Consider the following 22,077-nt stretch of genomic DNA (forward strand, 5'->3'; position numbering starts at 1 on the left):
CATTTGACACTTCCATTAGTTCCACTTCTTATGGGATGGCTCTTCTTTGTTTCCTCCTGTGTGTGTGTGTGTGTGTGTGTGTGTGTGTGTGTGTGTTTTCCCTCAATGGTTTCTTTGCTTGCTTGTGCTTTCAAAGACAGTGACATCAGAGGCGATAATCATCCTTGCTAGCTTACATCAGCCACCACAGGAACTGGAAACAACTCAGCCCACCAGAGCAGTTATTCATGGTCCTCCAAGTTCCTCAAGGTCAAACCAAACCTACTCTCTATTGCTTGAGAGTTAGCTTGACCTCTGATGCATAACATCCATTCACTCTATTTCTGTCAAGAAACCAGAGATGTTTGTTTGTTTTTATAGATAGAAAATCTCTTTCCCTCTTTCCCACTTTTCAGTCCAAGTAATTTGGAAGAAAATGACCCCACATAAATTTCAGGTGGTATTTGATTGAAACAATAGTAGTCAGCACATTCTATTTTGGATAGCTCTGTTATTTATTTATTTATTTATTTATTTTTAGGAGGGGGAAGGGCAAAGGGAGAGAAAGAGAGAGAATCTTTTTTTTTTTTTTTTTTTAAGATTTATTCATTTGGGGCACCTGGGTAGCTCAGTGAGTTAAGCCTCTGCCTTCAGCTCAGGTCATGGTCTCAGGGTCTTGGGATCGAGCCCCATATCGGGCTCTCTGTTGAGCAGGGAGCCTGTTAACCCTTCTTTCTCTGCCTGCCTCTCTGTCTGTTTGTGATCTCTGTCTGTCGAATAAATAAATAAAATCTTTAAAAAAAAAGATTTATTTATTTGACAGAGAGCGATCACAAGCAGGCAGAAAGACAGGCAGAGAGAGAGGGAGAAGCAGACTCCCCACTGAGCAAGAAGCCCAATGAAGGGCTCAATCCCAGGACCCTGAGATCATGACCTGAGCCAAAGATGGAGCCTTAACCCACTGAGTCATCCAGACACCCTGTGATAGAGAATCTTAAGCAGGCTCTACGGAATGCAGAGAGCCCCACAATGGCCTGGATCCCACAACCCTGAGATCATAACTTGAGTAGGCTGCTGAAGGAACTGTGTCACACAGGCCCCCAGGATAGCTCAATTGATTGGCTCAAAGAATTGTCACAGAGTAGAGAACAGTCTGTTTAGACACAAGAAATGAGAAACTTATTTTGCCACTGAGTTTTTATTTGAAAGGAGATATCTAGAATGGCTGGAAGTCCTCTTCACATCATGCATAGCCCCACAAATCAACACAGAGGAGAAGAGATGAAAAATGGGCACAATTTGTGTGCCTGAAAGAGGTTGTCTGAAGCCTGTGTTACATCTGACGTTTTTTATTATGTGGGACAATAAATGCCTCTTTGTTGAGAAAGGTCCTCATTAGCATGTGACCACTGGTTGACCTGTGAGCCAATCCAGACAACACATTCAGAAGCTCCTCTTGACCCCTCCCATGCCCTGGGAATATATATTCTGCCCACCATTTCCACAGTAAGAGCTGTTTTCAAAGGACTCAGTCTTGAGAGAATAAAATATTGTTGAGACCATCTGAATAGTATGTGCACCAAACCTGGTTAAGGCCTCTGGATAAACTTTTAAGATTCTGATGGGCAGGGGCACCTGGGTGGCTCAGTGGGTTAAATCCTTTGCCTTAGGCTCAGGTCATGATCTCAGGGTCCTGGGATTGGGCCCCTCATTGGGCTCTCTGCTCAGCGGGGAGCACACTTCTCTTCCTCTCTCTCTGCCTGCCTCTGCCTACTTGTGATCTCTATCAAATAAATTTAAAAAATATTAAAAAAAAAGATTCTGATGGGCGAGTGTGGAGATCTACTCATCTTGTGGCTGCCAAAGACAGACTTCAAAAGTCAGTTCCCTTGTTCATTAAAACTGTCACCTACTAATAGAATAGTCTGTCCCTTCTTTGGTCTTTGCTTGATGTACATGTACAGGGATCAGGTGGTAAACCAACATTCTTTTGTTAAAGAATTTTAAAGCTAATTCTTGAAATATCATAAACAATGGATTTTCACAAAAAAATTAATTTTCAGAATCAGAACAAATTTGTGTAACTTAAGTCTAGATCAAGAAATACATTTATTTCTCCAAAAGGTTTTCTTAGGCTCCTTACTAAGTTTATCAGTAACATCCAAGAGTAACCACTATAGTCTAACAATGTAGATTAGTAATTATTTATATAAATGGAATGTATATGAATTTTTGGTCTGAATTCTTTGGCTCAGTATTTTGTTTGTGAGCTGCATTATATTGTCATGTATGGTTGTAGTTTGTTTTTTCTTGTTGATATTCTGTATTCCATTGTATGAATACACCACAGTTTATTCTACTTTTCTGCTGATAAGCATTTGGGTAGCTTCTGTTGTAGGCTATTATTTATAGTAATGCTCTGAACATATTGTAACTTGTTTTTCAGTGAACATATGTATGCACTTCTGTTGGGAGCATACCTAAGCATGTAATTACGAGGTCAAAAGATAAGTACATATTCAGCTTTAGTAGATGCTGACAATTTTCTCTAATGGTTGTAACAATCTGTACTTTTAGGAGCAATACATGAGAGTTCTGTTTCTTCCACAGTTTTGCTAACCCTGGTATTTTCATCAAAAACTTTTAAAAAGTTGAGTTTTCTGTCATTTGCAATAATTTTTTTATTATCATAAAAAGCTTTCCTGTTTTATGAGTTTTCCTCCTCTGGCTACTGTTTTATGTTACAGAGGGAGGAATTACTCATTCATGTCAAATTCAAGTCTCCATCTTTCTGAACAAATTCTAGCATTTTATTCCTTTCAATATAAAAACCTGTATTCTGTATTATATACCTTCCTGCCTTTTTCAGGTAACAATAACTATACAGAGTCAATGTTCCCATTTTTGCTTTAGTTTTTTGTAGTCATGTTGTCAACTGATGAAGGAAGATTTCATTAGTCAAACATTGACTCTGTCCTACCTTTGACTGAGGATAAATTTAAACTGTGTATTCATTCCTTTTAAAATAATAAATAAATAGAAAAGAAAATAATTGTGTCATAATTGTCTCTTCTAGAAAACTCTGATGCTAAATATATGTATTTTCAGACTGTGGATGTTAAAAAGAAAATTAAAGACATTATTCTAGTGCACTTTTTATTCTTTGAATTCAAATGACATTATAGGTGCTACAATATTATAACTTGTATAGTCTCATTATTGTTGAATATGTGAATTCACAACAGATTTAAAAATTTTTAAATCTGTTGCCTATAATCGAAGTTAATAGAATTTTCAGTTACTCTGTCCCATTTTGGTACTCAATCATTTGGGGACTCAAATAAATGTTTTTAAAGGATTTCTGAGTAAATGATGAATATGAAGTTGGTAAGGGAAACCTCAGGCTAAGAGTTTTTAGCCTTCATCAACTCTGCTCCAGGCCAGAATAGAGGTTGAAGCCATGGTCAGAAGGAATACCTCCTTGATTGTGGTTGTTGGCTAAGTGTATACTTGAGACCAGCAGATAGAAGTAATTGTTCCTGTAAAGATTTAGATTTCAAGGAATTCAGAGCATGACCACGTTTGTTCCAGGCCTATCACTTCCTGTTCTTGTTTCCAGTTATGATAATAAATTACACATCTTTTATTGTGTTCTAAAATTTACTGATTTAATCTATAGTGTTGATGCCTTCCCAGAGAGATTCTAATAGAATAATCAAATCAATTTTATCAGATATTGTGGCTCCAAGATTTTGAAGTAAAACTCTTATAAGAAAAAAAATAAATAAATTCTGGGATGCCTGAGTAGTTCAGTTCGTTAAGCATCTGCCTTCAGCTTAGGTCATGATCCTGGAGTCCTGAAATCCAGTCCCACATTGGGGTCTCTGTTTGGCAGAGGATCTGCTTCTCCCTCTGCCTGTGCTCCCCCTGCTTGTGCTTTCTCTGTCTCTGTCTCTGTCTCTCTTTCTGAGAGAAAAATAAATAAATAAAATATTTTAAAAAAAGAAATAAGAATTGTGAAAGGGATTCTGAAACAGTTAATCAAATTAAGGGTGGAAAGATGATAACAAATTTCTAAGCAATAGTGATTATAGCTTAGGCAGCTAAGCTTACACCTTCTTCATGACAAATTATGGAACTTTCAGATATAGTATTATATATTCATATTTTTATTGATAATATTTAATTTATAATTTTAAAATTATGAGATTTTTATTATAATACATAAAACATTGCATTTTCAGTAGAGATTATAACTATTTTTTATTTTTACTTTTTAATTTATAGATGTTAATAAGTGATTGAAACTATCCTATTCTCCTTTCTTTCTTGTGGTGTAAGGGAGACTTAATTTCTTAGGTACCTTGCTATTAGGTAGGATCATGTGCTTAATTATGAAATATATAATGAAAATGGAAGTGACTTTTCCTCAATTTTCTTTTTCCTCACTGTAACTAGTGTGTTGGACTTTCATTGATATTCTCAAGCTATGAGATCAAAACAAACTAATTTGCTGAGACAAATTATAAAATTGTAATTATATAATTATAGAAGACAATTGACCTAAAGAGTTGTGTGGCCAGTAAAAACTTGTTGAAAATTCAAGAACATAACTTTTGTTTGCTTTAGCCTGTGATATTTTGAAATCGTTTCAATATACTTTGGCCCTCCTTTTACTAATATGTAAATCAATGGAATATACAAAATCACTAATAACTTTCCAGAAATTCACTTTTTCCTTATTCTGAGAATTTTATGTGTGTAACCCAGTGAAGTCATTTATTGTTAACATATTTCTGTATGGGTGATATAGTAGTCAAGCTAAGAAAATTTTATTAAATTCCTTTGGTGGTTCACTGAATTTTTATAGTTGAAAGTTTTGAATATTTGGATCAATATTTTAACATTTTCTCTTATTTAAAAGGAATATCTTATGCTCATGTTGTGTAGAAATGCAATCAAAAGATTATCAATGTATATGGCATAACACTTTTCTAATTAATTAAAAGCAATGATAGCATAAGACCTATCATTTATTGGATAGGCTATATGCCAGATCCTATTAGTGCTTTACATATACTAGCTTATTTAACCCTACCCTGTGATAGAGATACTATTACCTCTATGATGTACATGGGAAAACTTAAGCCTACATATATTCATATACCAACTGTTATGTAATGAAAGTTTTTGTCCCCCCAAAATTCATTATCTTGAAATCTAATTCCTAACATAAAGGTATTAGAGGTATTAGAGGTAGAGGCTTTGGAAGGTAATCATATCATGAGGGCAGAGCTCTCATGAATATGATCAGTGCCTTTGTAATAATAAGCCAGAGAACTAGCTTGCTTTCTTTCTACCATGTGAGGATACAACTAGAAGTCAGCAGTCTGCAATAGAGAAGAAGATCTTCACCAGAACCTAACTATATTAGTACTCTGTTCTCTCCTTCCAGCTTCTACAACTATGAGAAATAATTTTTTTCTTCTTTGCAAGCCATTCAGTCTATATGTTTTGTTATAGCACCTCAACTGAGATACTTATCCAAGATCAACAATTAAACAGCAAAAGCAGAATTCACATACAGAAAAGATACCAGACACTGAGATTTATAGGTTATGCTGAGTTTCTAAAAATGACTACAAAAAGTTTACTTAATTATTTAAGAAATAAATGAGTTACTTCTTAAAAAACATCATTCAATATGCTTTAGGTGGTAAGATACAGAAAACAAACCTCAGATTTATTGGTTTAGAAAACTTAAAAGTCCAGTTCAACTTCTGACTTCAGATAAGACTAGATCCAGACTTAAGACATGTGACTAAGGTTCAGTCCCTCCTTCTCAGTTTCTTGGCTCTGTTTTCTCTGGGTTCATTCCATTTTCATGCAGGTTTGTCCTGGTTCACAAAGGAATACTTCAGATCATATCCTCTTTCCCATGTAGTGAGAGTCTATTCCAGTGATTTCCTAAAAAGAAGAAAATTTTCTCCACCAGTAAAGATTTTCTTAGTTGCATTAGTAGCATAATTTGCTGACAGGCTAAAGCCACTCAAGATCCTTATTCCCTCCACTTTCTGGAGCCGAGGGTCAGGACAATCTTTCAAACCTAGTGGCAGAGTATGAAAAAGTGAGCTTGTTCATAGAAAATTCGAATGTCAGTGGTGGTAGAGGAGAGAAACATATGTCAAGGAATAACCAACAACTGTCTACAGCAGCAATTTTACTTGTTTTCAAAAATTGTATCCTATTTTCAACACTTAACAAAAGTTAAATTAATGGATAATCACTTTTTAAAATGTTCTTTTAGACTCCTGGCTAGAGTTTCTATTTCAATTTTATATCCATTGTTTATTCAAAATGTCTTTTAAAACATTCAAAATAAATTAATATTTAACAACATAAACAACATAATATTTAACAACAGCATAAAGTACCAAAAAACCCTCAATACTTCAAAATAAACACCCATGTGGACATTTCTAGAATATTTGTCATGTTGGCATTCAAATGCATGGATGGTTTCTATGTAACTTTCTTAAGACGCTTGATTTTCCAAATTATTCATACATAGAAGATAAGCCAGCATTATTATACTAAAAATATACCTAGAAAAGTCTAACAAAAATTAAGATAGAGGTATCAAAATGACTAGGTATGTTCTCTCTCTTCCTAATGGAACAAAAGTTATGAAGATAGTCATAATACAATTAATAGTGTTTAGTATTATTCTTCTTTAAACATAGTGATAGGAGGGGTAGGAGAAGAGGGGAAAATCCTGCACTAACTGAATGCCTATTGTTTTCCAAATCCTGTGATATGTAATGTGATATGCAAATGGATATATATCTTATTATAATAGCACACTAGTTCTATGGAAGTTCGTATGATTATTCCTGTTATAGAGTTGGAAAATTGTATCTCAATGAGTTATACAATCTGCTAAAATGAACAAACTAAAGAGTTATAGATAAACACTTAGAAACAAGTCTATAGAAAACTGAAGTTCTTTTACATTTCATCCAGTCACTTAATCACTCATCCATCTATTTAGTTATTTTTTTGGATGGTTAGTTATTTGGTCAGAATCTAAAACAAGTTAGGAAAAATGACTGCTGTACTCTCATGCTGTTGTAATATATGTTGGTTGAAAATTAATTTTCATGGGAATAGTACTTCTTATAAACAACAACTACATATGCTGTGTTCAAGATTTATAGACACATTTGTTTGGCAAATATTAAAATAAGAACATAACTAGACTCTTGGGAGAAAATATGAAATCATATATGCTAATTTAATGGCTCAGTTTCTGAAGTGATTACTATTCTGTAACAGTCAGCCATTATAACAATATTGCTGCATGACAAGTCATTCCCAAACTCAGGAGATTTGAATAGCAAACACTTAATTTTATACACATTGATCTGTGAGTTGCTTACAACTCATCCGATCTAGTTTTGGACTATCTCAGCTCCAAGCTGTGAGCTGGATTCAAGTCTGTTCCATGTATATCTAATTCCACTGGGACCCAGGATATATATAAGAGAGGTGAATGGAAGCTTTTAATGCTCCTTAAGGCATGGGATCATAAATCTTTGCTCATTAAGGAAAATCTGTTCATTGATTGAAATTAAGCAAAGGCTTCACATGAAATGTGAATGTTGAATGATGATGATTCATCACATGAATGATGATGCTTGTGTTCCTTATATGTACCTCAGATTGTTTGCATTGTTTCTAGTGTGATAACTAGGTTAAAGCTTTGTAAAGTCTAAAGAGTGGAGTGTATCACTGCTGCTGAAAGAAAATGATCATTCAGTGAAAGGGCTGCCATATCTGGCTAGTATACTGGCAATAATTAACATAATGTATTTGGGAATATGCCTTATAGATACTGGACCAGAGAGGAAAGAATATATAGCTGGATAAGAAACAAAGTTTTAAAAATTCTCTGATAACTCTGGCAAGGGAACATGTTGTCTATTTACATGCTGTTAGCTCTTGAAGTTGAACAATTGGAAGCTTAGGTTGGAAAAAAAAAAAGACTTATGGTTAAAGAGGTGGATTTCAGAACTGCCTTGGTAGTGTTCTGAGGAAGGGCTCAAAATGTTCAGAAAATTAAACTTGATAGAATTGATTTATTACATAACACCAAAGACTATACCATTTGATTATATCCCTAGGAAGGCACAGAGAATATGGTCCTGTCTAAAATGATAAAGAATGTGTGAATGGAGGGTAACACTTGCATTGCTGAGGAAATCAGTGGTGTATTTTTTCTGCAGGCCAGGGTTGAGGATAAGAAGTGCTGTTATGAAATGGGGTTCTCCATTGTCACTGTGGGCTATGAGTTTATAGAATAGCAGAGAACACATGTCAGCATTTAATTTAGTGGCAAGGTGAACATAATTGCATGATGGTTAGAAGGTCAGAAGCCTTGACATTAGCTAAGAGTTCCTAAGGACAGGATAGATGAGCAGTCATGAAGAATGTTGCTTAACTTAAGTAACCCAAGCAACCAAGACAAAGAGAAGGTTGATGTTAGATATCAAAATAGAATATCACAATCTTTCAGTTTCCATAACTGAGTCAGTTCTTAGACATGAAGCCTGTTGATTAAAAGAGAAGCCATCACCATTGATGTAGGAGCCTGAAATGACTTAAATTTAAGCATATTCAGTAGTTATTCATCCAATACTTTGCCAAATGGACCTAAATATATTTAAAGGAAATATATTTATAGGAAAATATATATTTAAAGGAAAAACCAGAAATACATAAGGAAGACAGTGTACCAATATCTTTTTAAGGTCTTTGTATACTGGGTATTAGTTGACATTGATAACAAAGAACACAAAATACCATCATAGCCTCTTGTTAAAGTGAGGTCTTAAAAAGTCTAGGTGATTAATGCCAACGTAGCCCCAGTTCATATCATACTGGGCCTTACAAGACACAGATCCGTACTGTGGTCACTTGCTGGGTTCCAGAGTACAAAATCAGGCTGGATATAATTATTTGCTGGCAGGCTACTTGTATTGGTTCTGTGTCTTGTAAGAAAAGTATAGAGCTATTATAAAAGGAAAATCTGAGAAAAAGCATGTGACTCTGTTGCTACTGGACAAGATAGTAAATAAGAAACCATATTGGAACCTAGGTAGAAGCAGAAAAGTATATGACATGCTCAAAATTTAAGGGATGTAGATGCTACTTTCCATTATTTAAAGAAGGTATCCCTCATAAAATTTTAATTCACTATTATGACTCTTGAGAAAACCACAGGGACCATGGTCACTGTTGATGGACTACCGTAAGTTGAACCAAGGTTAGTGTAATCAGTCTCTGTGAGGAGACTTAGCTTCTGGAACTTGATTTGTCCTGTTGATCTGGAAAATGTATTATTTTTGATCCTGGTCAAGAAGTAGGACCTAATGCAGTGTATATCTATGTCAAACACATAGCTTTAAGACTATTGCTAATCTCTTGTTCTTTGGTATAGTAGGCACAATATACATAGAAAAGATCTTGGATATCTTGACATTCTAGAAAATAACATGCAGGTCTACCATTTTATTAATAGTATTTTAATTGGACCTATATAGAGGGCAATTGTAGGTTTGGACAGTTTTTATACTATAAGTATCTAACGACACTTATTTCATATATACTAGCTCTATAACAAGTACATCTACATGATTACTCTCAAACAGCCTTGCTTTCCTAATGAGCCACTATAAAGTCATGAAAAAGTAAAATAGTCAAGGGACCCCTGGGGTGGCACAGTCGGTTAAGTGTCCAACTCTGGGTTTCAGTTCAGGTTAAGATCTCAGGGTCATGAGATCAAGTCTTGCATCACACTCCATGCTCAGGGTGGATTTCTGCTTAAGTTTCTCCCTCTTCCTCTGCCCTTCCCCAATATCTCTCTCCCTCTCAAATAAATAAGTGAATTTAAAAAAAAGTAAAATAGTCAATAATATATAGTAAAAAAGGTGAAGGGGATTACAGATACAAACTTCCAGTTATAAAGTAAATAAGTCACAGAGATGAAGAGTACAGCACAGGGAATATAGTCAATACCTTTAGCATGGTGAGCATTGAGTAATGTTTAGAAAAAGTTAACTGTGGTCATGTTTTATAGAGAGGTCTCTGTTCTGGGATAAGTCAATTCCTATATATATATGTTTAAAACAAATCTGTGCTCTCCTCTCTTCTTACTTAATGACCCACAGATATTTTATTCTATGAGTTAGATTGTCAAGCAATATACATTCTCTAAAAATTTTAACTATGTCCTACTTTCTTCTGCATAATATTACTCACATAGATAATGTGGAATCTTGTTTTAACAAAGTAGAATTTTGGACATCATTTCTAGTAAAGCACCCTTCAAAATAATTATTTATGTTGATCTGAATTCACATTTAACCTGTGAAAACACATGCATTATTATTGTACTTAAGCCACGTGTTATAAATGAATAGTAAATAATGGTATTTGGGGTTGGTTGTAAAATGTATTTTTTGCCCAAATCATGTTTGTGTAAGTTATATTACATTCATAAAAATCAAAATTAACTTTTGAATAAAAATATACTGAATAATACATTGGAAAATGCTATAATTTTAAACATGCTGTACTCTGGTATAACTATCACTTCAGAATTGAGAATAGAAATTTAGTTATACTTCTAAGATTGAAGAGGCAGAACCTTGGGGAACTCTCTCGGGATTTCAGCAAATATTGACCATTAGCAAATTCTCCCAACTTGAAAATTTCATTATGACTATTCAAGACATTTTTATAAAGCTATATAGTTATTAGAGCAGCACTGTGAATAAAAATGTCCCAGGGAATAAAAGTCACTCACTGATATAATTCCTTCTATGTGCCTGTATCAGTCAAATTCCTGGTTGAGAACAATGGAAACCAATTCTGTTTGAACTCAGCAAAAAATGAATTTATTCAAGGGATATCAAATAGCTCAGAAATCACTGGAAAAGTAAGAGATTGAGCTCAGAAAACAACCAGAATCTCAGAACCTAGTTTGCACAAACAGCCAAGGAATAGTGTCTTGGTTGCTTGGCTGGGTGGGCAGTCAATGCTGCCAAACTCTCTTGCCTTAGTCACCATATTGAGTCATTCTTTGACTATCATCTTTGTATTATGTATTATTTCTTCAATACATAAATTCCTGGAGTTTTATCTGAGGATCTAGTCATGTCCTAGCTACCATAAAGTGGAAAGAAAGAGTATATGGACAAATAAATTATAGAGCTCTTGGATTTTTTTCAAAACATCAGCTGAGATTGAGTGCAAGTGACAGAGGCCCCTTGATTACAGGTGTTTAAGAAAAGAGGGTTTTGCCACCCAAATAATTCAGAGTTGACATTATGTTCTGAATGACACCACACTATGCGGGTCTAGAATTGTCTTCTTGATAAATACCATTTGTGTTGATGTCACTCAGCAGCTGTTTATCTTCATAAGGCCTGACATTGTGAATGGATCACTTATCTGGATATTGAAGCAAGATAAATTAATAGTTTATTATATTAAAATATAGACCAATATAATTTTATCAGTGAGCATACGGGATTGACATCATTTACTATTTTATTTTTCTATTTTTGTAAACCCTATTGATTTTTGTCTTAGTAACTAATACTACTACTGGCTGCCAGCTGTTCTCAGATGGCACAGAACTTCGAAAACAATGGATACATTTTCTAAGTTTTCCAGGGGCTCATATTAATCTTATAAGTCAATATAAATCATAAGCAGATATTAATATAATTTTAATAAAATAGTATTGTAGTAATGATTTACATCTAGATTTATAGTAATGAAATTCTTCATAAGGAGAGTGACATAAATAAAAGTTACTGTGATACTTAAACTTGATCTATATAGAGATATAGTCCATATATTCCATATCTAATTAACACAACTCTCTGATACAATGCGCCTAGATCAAACATGCACAACAATAGTTCCATCAGCACAGATGATGCAAAGCTGCTTGTTGGGCCCAAGACTATTACATATGGTTATATTGTTTATTAATAACACAAAGGCATCTAGTTGAGAGAACTAGAGAAGGCTTAGTTGTAGCTCATTGCTTGCAAAGCCATGTCCCTCTGGGGAACATTCATTTTCTCCAAGGTGGGAGGTGTTGAAATTATTCCAGGGTGCTCTATGTACCAGTGGTGGACTGAAAACTTGGGCTCTTTCCCAGGGTGTAAATTAATTTCCCATGTGTTGTGGCTGGACAAATCACTGTGTCACCTTGCATGGTGTTGATGTTTGACAGAAAATCCACTGTAAAAATTTTGTTCTAATTCACTCCTTTGACATTAGCAAAAGAGTTCTTCTGATACTTTCCAAATGAGACATTGATAGAATGATATTGATTTATGTAACTGAAAACATTTGTGTGATCCTAGGAGAAGTATTTTTATTTGACTTATCACCTCTGTTCCAGGACATGAGGAGGACTAATTTTTTTTTTCCCTTTCATGATTTCCTAAAAGGAAAGTAACAATTTTGGAAGTGTCAAAAGAAAGAACTGTGATTTTTTTAGTGGAAAGGACCTTGTTTCACCAGGAATAACTTTATATATCACTGAATATATAGTCTCAATTTTTGTTGGCCTTTGCAGACTGGAAGTATAGTATATTCCTTCTTTCAGCATTGCTGCACAGTCTTCTGAGATCTGTTATCTGGCTGCTACAGTGGAATCAAGAAATGAATGATCCTCTAATTGGTAAGTTGAAACCCAAATCCATAGTCTCAGGTTTGGTGACTCCAATATTTTCTTTGAAAATAGAAAACCTGCCATCCAAAAGACTTTCAAAATGAGTTATATTTCCTCCTCCAAATATTTGCAAGCAAGGAGAGAAGGAGTGGTGAAATCATCTGTCCCTCAACTTTCGTGAAGAGGGAAAATATTGATACTGCACACAATTCTGGGAGATACATCAAGATTATGAGGAAAAAGTACTTAAAAGGTAATTATTCCCTGATTTTTATCTCCTGCTGAGACAGCTGACAAGGTATATTTTGTTGTTTTTGTCACCTGTGAACCATTTTTTTCCTTAATAAGATAAAGAATAGGATGATAGTGCCATGCAATGATGCTGCCTGTGTTGGCGGGGAGGGGTAGTTTTAAGCATTTAGAATATGACTTGTACATCACTCCAACAACAAAAAAAAACTTGTTCTAATAAAAACTTTTTTCTCTTGTGTTGGACTATTGATCATGCTAATAAATGTCTTTTAATTTTAACAGTTACAAGAGGTAAAGAAGTAAATTTGCAATTTCAAATGCCTAACTCAGAGTGAAGTATACATGGGAGGCATTTACAAATAAATGCAAATACATGCATTTGAGTGAACAGCCTTCTAAAAGAGAAGATTGTGGGATAAATATCTCTAGTTGAAAATGAATATCTTAACTCATACTTTTGTCACAGATTTTCAAAATTCTAATGCACTGACTAGGAGAATTCAAAGATTTTGACCTCTTAGAACTTACAATCTAAAATAGACTAAGTAGAAACAATGTAAAAATAAACTATAGAAAAATATTAACTAATTAAAAATTAACCATAGAAAAATATTAACATATTAGCAGAAATATGTTTTCTATTTATATCATATATATACATGTGGTTTTTCACATTGGCTCTTTTTACTGTGTAATATTAGCATACTTAAAGGAAGGTATAATCCCTTGATGTATGCCTACTTATTTCTTTTTAAAAGAATCTAGAAAAATAATTTTCCTCTGTAATTTTTCCTTTATATTTTTTGCCATGCAAGACTGTTTTATGTTTGATTTTCTTTATTTTGAAATTTTTGATAATGAAAGTTATTATTTTTTTTCAATTCTTGGTCTTTATTTAAAAGAAAGCAAGAAGGGTCCTGCTCCTCAAACATCCCCTGAAATAGACATATTTGAAGGTCAGGCTATAAGAGGTCCAGTCAATAGGTAGAAGCTGGAAAAGGGTGGCCCCGGGTAGATTTGAAAAACTTTCAAGGGTGAAAGGAGGCAGAGCACTTTACAAATGACTACTGTACCCAAACCCGTTAATGGGGCCCCAGGGCTACAGAGATCTAGCTGGCAAGGTGAACCTGTGAATGACAAATCCCTGGCCTCTTAAAGAAACATAACATTTTGGGGTTTCTCTATTTCTTGGGAAAACAAAGTGTAGTGATTATAGGTTCAGGAAAAGGAGCTGCCACATGGAGATGTAAATAGGGATTTGGATGCTCTTCCTTGCATGGGGTTGTTGTGAAGAGAAAGGAAGTAGGAGAGCAGGGAGAGTTGTCCAGATCCAGGCTCACTGCTGTGGGTAGGAGCAGCTGTGAGAGTTGTGGCAGAAGGTCCTCAGAAAGAGGTAATATTACCCATCAGGCCAGGGGGATATCAAGCCTTCAACATAATTGGGGTGGGGCCTGGGGGAAGAATGGGTAGGCTCAATTTATTTTTGGTTTCTGCTTCATTAGAACACATCCAGATAACATTCAGGAACATCCCAGTGGGGTCCAGCTGTTCTCAGATGGCACAGAACTTCAAAAACAATGGATACATTTTCTAAGTTCTTCCAGGCAGAGTTCCAGGCCTTGTCCCAATGGGGCCTACTGCTCTCCAACTTCATGATGGTCACCTAGGCCAGCCTGTAATCCAGCTGTGGCACTTCCTTGCCAATGGGCCTGTAAATAATAATTTTCCTGTAGCAGTTGTTCTTCTGGAAGCAGGAACGCAGAAAGATGTCATCAGGGAGATGAAGCATCTCCATGGGGTAGTGGGCCACCATCCTGGGGTGGGTCTCCAGCATGACCTTCAGTTCTAGTAGTACCTCCTTGGTCTTCTCTCTGGAGATGGCCCTGTCCTGGATGGGCTGCTTGAAGCAGCATGATAGGTGAAGGTTTTGTGGCTGAGGTTGCTACTCTCCTTCCAATTAACAGGAGCTAGAAGAAGAAGCAATTGATCCAGCCATCAAAGGCCTGGCAGGAAGGAACTGATCCAGAGCAAGAACTCCAGTAAATAGAATATGATAGTGTAGTCCCCAAACCAGTTGGCTGAAGAGAAGGGGGTCTTTTTAGTGTGGTCCCAGTAGATGACACTGATGTTTTCCCTGTGCAGGAACCAGAGGAAACAGAAGTATTCAGATTTCTTCAGGTGACTGTCCAGGTTGCCAAGAACATCTTTCAGGACTGAAGAAAGGGACATCACTTGCTAGTCAAACTGGGGCACGCACAACAGGGTGATGATGAGACTGACCAAGATGCACCTGCACGACCTGGAACACTTCTGCATTGCTAAACTCGGAGCACTCAAGAATGGTCCCATGGACCGTCAGCAGGGTCAGTGCCTTTATGTGGCTGGATGCCATGTTTGATCCCTGTGTTATGTGTTCTGAAACCAATGATGCCCATTCTATGCAATCACATTTAAAACAGCTCTCAGGTGGATGAGGTCAGGCTGTGCTTGCACAGCTGTGCATGTAGGTCAGCCAGGAGAATCCCCATCTCCACATTTCTTTAAGCAAAGATTGCATTTCTCTTTTCAAAAGTAAATGGTCAAAAGTAAATGGTTAACTCATAAAGAGCTGCTAATAGAAGATTCAGGACATGTCTCTTGACATAACCTGAGATTCTTCACATTCCTCATTTTCTCTGACAAATTGATCCTTACTCTTTATTAGTCTTTTCTTTCTACCTCTCAGGTAATATATTATGTCCAATCTTGAAAACAAATGCCACAAATACGAACTATTACCAAGCATATTACTCTTGTATGCAACTCCAAGGAGTGCAAGGTAATGTATTTAAATGCAGGGTCCTTGATTTTCATGCATCGGCTTTCTTACCTCTTCACATAATTATCAAACACACTTGCAAAAATGAAATTGGTTTAAATGAAAATCAAGGCAATAAGAATGGAGAAAGAAGCAGCAGGATATTGTGGCTTCAGAATTGAAATGGGGTGGAAGGTTTCTGCTCTGTCTCTGTGCTCTGTGAAAATAATTCACTCATCTTAATTGATGAGTGAAATATAAAATAAATAAAATACAATAAATAAAATAAAATAAATAAAAATAATTATTATTTTTGTAGTGTCATTATGCTGTCTCCTCTCCCTTTTATGCAGACTTGAGCCATTGTCATTGCAACTAGCATTGCATTTGATAGGGAAAATAAGGAGGGAGAATCACAAATATTTAGAAACTAATTGAATAAACTGAAAATGGGGACCAGAGAATCCTTTACTTGATCTTCTGTATCCCTTATCCCTGGAATTAAAATTTAGTCATTTAAGATTCTTATTGGAATATGATGAAAAAAAAAAAAGAAATACTACTCATAATCACATTTAATCAATTCCAAAAATTCACTCTGCTCCATTTGTTTCCCATAGAAAATAATGAAATGTTACTTTAAGAAGACCACATATTTTCAGAAGGAATTTTAAAAATTTTAGAAAATTCAGATTCAGTGCCTGAATGTTAAAATTCTGATTTCTACCTTCCAAAGGATGATGAAAAAAAACCAATGAAAGTAACCATGGATGCCACCAGGTTGGACTAATCTATCTATATACACACACATACACACACACACACACACACACACACACATATATGTATGTGTGTGTATATATATATGTATATATATATATACACAGATTGCATATTTATATGCAAATTATATCCTCTTAATCATTGGTGTGGTCATAACTTAGAGAAGTTTATAGCTAAAAGGATTCTTTGTAGGTATGTGAATACATAAAAGAGCTTGTAAGTGTTCATAAGACAGATTTGGAAAAAAGAAATATTTTGAGTTCATTGCTTACCGCTGTAAGGGATAAAACCACCTCAAAAGAACTTTGCAAATGTCCCAAGAGGGTAGGCAAGATTCTATTTTACTAAGTATTTGAAGTTTGATTTAAGGTAGTGTTTCAGTGTGAAGAGTGAGGGGGATTGATTAGGACTGGGTAAGAATCAGGATGTATCAGACTAGAATTGGTAGTAACAACAAAGCAACGCTTTTTGGGCTAAGGATTCCAAGAAGCTTATGATAAAAATTATTGGTGGTATATATTGAAGCACTTATGGGTCTTTCATGAAGTTCCTCTAATAAAGAATAAATATATTTGCCTGGATAAGAGTCTTATAGAATAGTAAAATTATGCTAGTGAATGCAATGGAATAATACAATCATTTAATATAATTTAATATAGAAAATACGCTTTGTGATAGGGTAGATACCTTCAATCCTCAGTGTCCAAGCTATAACTGTTCCCATAATTTCTTTACAAATGTTTCATTATTTTACTAATATGCCTGAATCATTCTTTTTAAAATTTCTATTTATTTACTCATTTAATTATTTGAAGTATAGGTGACATATTATTATACATCAGTGTCAGGAACACCTAAATCATTCTTATGTGGCCTGAATTTTATATAATGCTGCTTGTTCTCTTACTAGAAAAGAAAACAAAATTCTAGAAAACAATTAAGTACATGGATTTGAAAGCTGTCTTTACTGGTGATATTTAGATTTCATTATTATCAGGGTAAATTGATTTCTGAGTAGAGCTATACAACATACCAGTTAGAATTATCCCCCTGGTTCCAACTTTATAAATGTAGAGTGATGAGCTCCACCTAGGGAGAATGTAATATGTTTGAAAATACAAGACCTGTATTAGCCTTGGGAGAAAATTAACTCAAGCCATTACAAAGATGTAGAAAAATTATAGTAAAGCTGGAGTTCAGAAGCAATTTAGAGTGTATTGGTCTCAGTGTCAGAATTGAAGGAAAAAAATCAGTTGACAATCACAATGATCATAGGTCAGACCAGACAGGCAATCAAGATAAGAAAATCTTGAGAAAGGTGAAGACAATAAACTTGTTGTTTGGGCAAGCCATGTGAACTGCAGAGATTGGGGAAGGGGAATTAGAAATTCCTTCTAAGACAATCTCTTTGTGGTCTTTATACACCATTATGAAGACCTTGATCCTAACATCAAGTGAAGTTCTAGTCTTGATATCTCCATTATGCTTCAAGCAAATAACGAGCCAGTTTTATCTCCTTGGACTTTATTTAGTATTTTCTAAATTTCAGTCTTTTTTCTTTTTCTTTCTTTTTTTTAAGATTTTTATTTATTTATTTGACAGACAGAGATCACAAGTAGGCAGAGAGGCAGGCAGAGAGAGAGGGGGAGGCAGGATCCCTGCAGAGCAGAGAGCCTGACTCGGGCTCAATCCCAGGACCGTGGGATCAGGACCAGAGCAGAAGGCAGAGACTTTAACCCACTGAGCCACCCAGGTGCCCCAATTTCAGTCTTTTTTCATGTCATCTTAAAACTTTAACCACATGTTAGTAGTTCCTGTCAGACTGTTTAGTTTTGGCTAAATCAACTTTTTAAAACATAAATATTTTTTAAAGTTTTGTATCATTATTTTTAAAACATTATCACTGACTATAATAGAAGATAACTAGACAGAATAAATTCAAGGCAAACAAGATTTTAAAATTCCAGTCAAATGTTGTTACCCAACAATTGCTTTAATAACAAAGCAGGCTTTCTCTTCCATAAAAAGGAGATTAGTGGGGCAGCGGGGTGGCTCAGTCAGCTCAGATCATGATTCCAGGGCTCTGGGATCAAACCCAGCATCAGTCTTGCACAACGGAGACTCTGCTTCTCCCTCTGTCCCTTCTGCCGTCTCCTAAAGGGCACATGGAAGAAGAATGAGGCACAAACAAGTCAGCTGCAAGAGAATAGGAGTGGAGGAGGGAGGTGGGGGGCTGGGGGAGGGCAGTAGAAAGGACTGTTGCTCCTAACAACTTCTGTCTCATATTTATTAGAGAGTGAGTAACAATCAACAAAGCTGGAGTAGATTACACATTGACCATGAGTCTTGAGATACATAAGAAGAAAGGCAAAATATGTCTGGTTACATAGTACATGACTTAGAGTGAGCAAGCTCAGACTAAAGGATTGTCTGACTAACTGCAGGTGCTCTCCAGGGAAGGGGAGATAACAGAAGAATGAAGCAGGCCGCATTCCATCCTCAGGGAACCAGGTGTTCCCAGCTGCTCACCTTCAAGGATGCATATCGTTCTCCCCCAAGAAGTACTGCCAGTACATGTTTTTCTTAAGACTATATCTAAGCATGCTTGGTAACTAGTATAAGTTCTCATAGGTTATATTTTAAGCAATACGTTGTTCTCACAGAAGGTTAAACCTTCCCCCGCTCATGTTCTCTCTCTCACAAATAAATAAAATTTTTTAGAAAAGGGGATTAGCAAGTATAAATGAAGTATAAAAGGCATAATAACAGTATACTGACATTATCTTTGATTTAATCAGAACATTGATAGATGCTTGGATAACTTTTGTCTACCTGTTTCAGTATTTAATGCATGTCAATATCATGCGCATGTCTCTCATCACAAAAAACTCTTTTGGATAGGGTAACCGTCATTACCAAGCAATAACACAGTAAAATTTTACTCTGTAAAATCTTAACCTCTCTACAAAATGGCCTCTTTGCCTTCATACTTCTATCCCACATGGCTATTAGATATGATAATTTTCCATGGGCTAAAAAATAAGTGATGTCAAATCATAGACAGTAGTTCTGATGTTACCTTTCAAATATGCACCTCTCTGAATATAGCATTGTCAGGCAGAGGGTAAGAAAAATCTGATAATAGACCCCTACTCCTGCTATTACATGAAACAAGAGTCAAGAAATACTTATCGTGCATCTATTATGTTGCAAGTATTAGAAATATAGCAAAGAATAAAACTGAAAAAATGACTACCTTCTATATGACATTGGAAAACTTATATCCACTAAGTAGATAGACTACAAGAAATATGAATCTAATGTAATATTTTATATTACAAAATATGATAAAGGTAAATATAGTCATATAAATATATACATAATAAAATACAAAAAATAAATATAAAAAATGATGCCAACCCTGATATTACACAGTATCATTACCATATACTGAAATTGTGAAGATCAATTATCTACCCCAGACAATTTTGTACTATCTACAATATTCTGAACATTATATTCTTTTAGCCCATATTTAATAATATTATGTGCTAATTGACATGATTTGCAAATAGTTTTTGTCCGTATGAAGCTGAGGGTATTTACCAACCACTACTGGAGTTACCTCTCTAGAAAGACAATAAATGTTTGAGTCTATACCTTAATATACTCAAAAGTAGATTCAGAATCTTCAGCTTTCATCTCCCCACATCTTCTAAGATTCCCTGGAATCTAAACTCGTAAAAGTTGGAACTCTTTTGGGGCGCCTGGGTGGCTCAGTGGGTTAAAGCCTCTGCCCTCGGCTCAGGTCAGGTCATGATCCCGGGATCATGATCCCAGGGTCCTGGGATGGAGCCTCGCATTGGGCTCGCTGCTCAGCAGGGAGCCTGTTTCCCTTCCTCTCTCTCTGCTTGCTTCTCTGCCTACTTGTTATCTGTCTGTTAAATAAATAAATAAAATCTTAAAAAAAAGACTTTCTAATTTATATTTGTATTTTTAATAAACAGAAAATAAAGCTCTTGCCACATTATAGGTCATCAATAATTATCTTTGAATGAAGGATTGAAAGAAGGGTAATGATCTATATTACTTGAGTGAAGTAGAAATTTCACTATGGCTAAGTAGAGTAAACTACAAACTACTGTGTAGGCCTTATTAAACTCCAAATACCCAAGAATTTTAGGAAACTGAATAATTTTCATAACCAAATGTCCACCACAGAGCCTCTGAACTCTGGAGGCATTGTCTCTGGAAATTAAATATTGCACTGCCCAAGGACAGAGTGTTCCAAAGCATTTGGTGATCAGAGCACAATTTTATTTTATATGCTGTATTTTATAACATGCTTTTAATTTGAGGGAAAAAAAAGAAAGGTGAAAAGTATGAATTGTAGGTCTTTAGAAGAGATGTGCTGTGGGAAAATACATGCTCTGGACATCTAACGCTAGCTCAGTCTTGTGATTTAATACCCAAACTCTGGTCAGATGGTTCTCTTACAAACCCTATGATTACATGGCTCAGCATTTTTACTGAAAATTCTTCATTCCACATGAATCATTTGCTTCTAAAATTTTGCCTATTCCCATCTGACTGTGACATTGAGATTTAACTCCTCACTTGATCTTAGCTTCAAAGTGATACTCTGCTGCACTTGCTGATTCTTTCTTCTTATGTCCTATTTGTTTCTCTCCCGATTCCATAACCTAATGCCTGTCTTTGCTAATCTTCAACACTTTCATGTTTTAACAGCCTGTGGGTGCCCTTCACTCACAGTGAGGCAGTGTCTTCTATAAACTTCTAGCTGAAGAGACTACAACACAAGCAGAGGATCAAGCCCCCTGGGCTTTCATAGAGATCTAATTACTTCTTGTGGCTGACCTTTATTAGTAAGTATCAATTAGTGTGGGTTTTCCTTGATTCTAATCTCCTTGATGTTTTGCTGGAGTACAGAAAGATAATTTGAGGTTAACAGTTGGCTTCAGGATGTGTTTGCTTCCTAATCCCATCCTTAGAGACATCCTTTGTAGATTTGATTACTGACATTTACAACAATCTTTGAACTCCGTTAATGTCAGATAAAGGAATTTAACATTAGCTCCTGAGTACTGAGAATATGTTTTTTAGGGTTTTCTTTTTCTATAGATCATAACTGCAAAGTTTTAGTATCTGCCTCAAGACAAAACAAGGTTTCTTGTTTTTATGAAAACAACAACAACAAAAACAACAACAAAAATGAAAGGATCCATGGTTTAGGGAAAAGGTGTCTTTTAGCTTTCCTCCATTAAAACTTGTGTTTTTTGCTAAGGACTTTCTTTCAGGCTTTGTAAATTCTTTACAAATTTTCAGAATATAATAATATTTTATATTTATATATAATTTATATAATAATATATTAGATATATATTTTTATATAATAAAATATTAATAAATTATTTTACATATAAATATGTATGCTTATTTTTTCATTTTTAGTTATTTGTTCTTTTCTTCATGGAAGGAGAATGAACTCGTA

General features: G+C 35.2%; 1 pseudogene; it reads right to left on the reverse strand.

Annotated features, from left to right (window-relative positions):
• Nucleotides 1-14,407: 14,407 nt before the first annotated feature.
• Nucleotides 14,408-15,420, reverse strand: LOC123940766 (annotated as a pseudogene).
• Between the last annotated feature and the right edge of the window lie 6,657 nt (nucleotides 15,421-22,077).

The sequence above is a fragment of the Meles meles genome, chromosome 4 (assembly GCF_922984935.1).
Source record: "Meles meles chromosome 4, mMelMel3.1 paternal haplotype, whole genome shotgun sequence".
NCBI classification, from domain to species: domain Eukaryota; kingdom Metazoa; phylum Chordata; class Mammalia; order Carnivora; family Mustelidae; genus Meles; species Meles meles.